At 39.5% G+C, this 3105-nt stretch overlaps 1 long non-coding RNA gene across 1 annotated transcript; it reads right to left on the reverse strand.

Annotated features, from left to right (window-relative positions):
- Positions 1-652, reverse strand: LOC142400631 (uncharacterized). Its single transcript, XR_012772951.1, has 3 exons — positions 602-652; positions 255-440; positions 1-168 (listed from the first exon to the last, which is right to left on the reverse strand). It is a non-coding gene; the product is annotated as an uncharacterized LOC142400631 (long non-coding RNA).
- Between the last annotated feature and the right edge of the window lie 2453 nt (positions 653-3105).

Below are 3105 nucleotides of genomic sequence, written 5' to 3' on the forward strand. Positions count from 1 at the left end.
TTCTTCGTTCCACAACCTCCCATACTGTAGAGCAGCCTCTGCCTGTTCCTCTTCCCCGATGCCCAGAACGTCAGGCAGGTCCACTCTGGCAGACAACAGTGGTTTGTTGGCCTCAGCCCACTCTGCTGCATGTCTGCAATTTTGAAGAATGCGATCTTCAACCGAGTCCTATGGAAAAGACAGAAAGAAAGATGTCTGTCCTATAGCTGCCACACCAACAGTATCTGACCAATAGATACTGTGCAAAAGCTTACGCCTTCCACTGGTGTGTCCACATCAGCAAGTCTGGCTCTCTTGGAGACCTCTGCCTGCTGCTCTTCTTCCTGAGTACTCAACTATTAATATGAATACATGCATTATACATACTTTATACTCTTACCTGAATTTGTAGTCCAGTTTTCTCTGTCCAGTTGCCAGGATTTAGTGACTGGGATAGGTTTCTAAAAGACAGAAAGTGAGGTGTCAGATGTTCTTCACTGCAACCTACATTCCCTTCATTTTCCTTTTACCCTTTTACAAACCAAACCACAACCTGCCAGAAGTTAGAAGCGTTGGCTAATACTTATGAGTACAAACAAACAGACAAATACATTATGCTTACCTTTAAATAAAATGCCACCTTTTGTATGTGCCTCTAAGTGGCTCTGCAGCTTTTGCTGGTTTAAATTGTAGGCACAGAGGGCAGTGAAACAGTTTGCAACATGACGTGCAGCGTTCGATTTTTGGCGTAGTGTCGGCGGTTGTTATTGAAATATGCATCTGTAAGAGACAAATAATGTCGTAATAAGTAAAACTAAATTATATATATATATATAAATGGCGCATTTAAGTGAGCACTATCGATACGATAACAACGCTAAAGACTAGCCAAAAGTAAATAAACCTGATTCTTTAAAATTAATATAACTTTACAGTATATAGTTATTGAAATGTGCATCTGTAAGAGACAAATAATGTCGTAATAAGTCAAACAAAATTATACAAGTCAGCACTATCTATACGAAAAATGGCACATTTAAGTGAGCACTATCGATAGGATAACAACGCTGAAGACTAGCCAAAAGTTTAAAAAAAACCCTGATTCTTTCAAATTAATATAACTTTAGAGTATATAGTGTGCAACGTAACGTTCCAGTGAATAAAGACTGTTTCTGTTTCTTCGTATGAAAGAAAGAGTAGTTTTCACTCGACTTTTACTCACCTCGTCGTCTCCACAGTTCAAATGGGGAACGAAAAATACGTGCTCCTCACTTGTCGATTCGGGTCCTCACAGTGCAGGTGACGTCACAGTGCATGTCTGCAACTAAGGGTCCTGACAGTGCAGGTCATGGGTCCTGACAGTGCAGGTCTGCAGCCAGACCCCTCTCGTCTGGCTGCAGACCTGCACTGTCAGGACCCACAGACCTGCACTGTCAGGACCCTGTTGCAGACCGTCACCTGCACTGTGAGGACCGGAAGTGCACTGTGAGGACCGGAAGTTGATTCGAAGCCTTTCAAAATAAAAGCGTGTGTATCGGAAGCACGTATTTTTAAACGATTTTAAACGCTATATTTTTCAAGGGGTCCTCACAAATTAATTAATTAGTTAACAGTACGACATAAAATCTATCAATTTCCGGTCTATTGTTTTTATTTGTATTGTAAACTTTTGTTTGGTCAGTGCACACATTTTCTCTTAGGCTCATATTCATAAGCCAACATCTCACAAGATGCCATAGGCCTATACTGTACATTGTATTGTGTACTATAGAGTAAGTCACTGCTATTTCATTATCATTTCATTTTGACTTTATCACACTGCTCTTTATATATATATATATATATTTGTTTCAATTAGTTTTTCTGTTGTATTATTCTGTATTTTTATCCTTAACCACCATAAATTTCATGTTTGGTTCTATGTCTATGCCAATTATGTTCTTGTGCTGCTGGAACACCTTAGTACCACTAAATAGTACCCTAACTCTTGATATCTACAGTATAATCTTAGTCAAATTATTAAGGGATCAATGAGAAAACATAAAAAACACACCAAGTCACAACATGATCAAATGTTCTGTAGTGTTTATTCAGTCAAACATTCACAATATGACAAAAAATCTTTGTTTTTGTCGACTACCTGTTCACAAAATATCAACATGTCGTTAATATTGTGAAATATCATTTTGAAAGGCTCCAGGATCGCTTCTCTTTCATCCTCGTCCAGTTCTTTGTTCCACAACCTCCCATACTGTAGAGCAGCCTCTGCCTATTCCTCTTCCGCCATGCCCAGAACGTCAGGCAGGTCCACTCTGGCAGACAACAGTAGTTTGTTGGCCTCAGCCCACTCTGCTGCATGTCTGCAATTTTGAAGAATGCGATCTTCAACCGAGTTCTATGGAAAAGACAGAAAGAAAGATGTCTGTACTATAGCTGCCACACCAACAGTATCTGACCAATAGATACTGTGCAAAAGCTTACGCCTTCCACTGGTGTGTCCACATCAGCAAGTCTGGCTCTCTTGGAGACCTCTGCCTGCTGCTCTTCTTCCTGAGTACTCAACTATTAATATGAATACATGCATTATACATACTTTATACTCTTACCTGAATTTGTAGTCCAGTTTTCTCTGTCCAGTTGCCAGGATTTAGTGACTGGGATAGTTTTCTAAAAGACAGAAAGTGAAGTGTCAGATGTTCTTCACTGCAACCTACATTCCCTTCATTTTCCTTTTACCCTTTTACAAACCAAACCACAACCTGCCAGAAGTTAGCAGCGTTGGCTAATACTTATGAGTACAAACAAACAGACAAATACATTATGCTTACCTTTAAATAAAATGCCACCTTTTGTATGTGCCTCTAAGTGGCTCTGCAGCTTGGACAATTTTGCTGATTTAAATGGTAGGCACAGAGGGCAGTGAAACAGTTTGCAACATGACGTGCAGCGTTCCATTTTGGGCGTAGTGCCGGCGGTTGTTATTGAAATATGCATCTGTAAGAGACAAATAATGTCGTAATAAGTAAAACTAAATTTTATATATATATAAATGGCGCATTTAAGTGAGCACTATCGATACGATAACAACGCTGAAGACTAGCCAAAAGTTTAAAAAAAACCCTGATT

The sequence above is a fragment of the Odontesthes bonariensis genome, chromosome 2 (assembly GCF_027942865.1).
Source record: "Odontesthes bonariensis isolate fOdoBon6 chromosome 2, fOdoBon6.hap1, whole genome shotgun sequence".
NCBI classification, from domain to species: Eukaryota; Metazoa; Chordata; class Actinopteri; order Atheriniformes; family Atherinopsidae; genus Odontesthes; species Odontesthes bonariensis.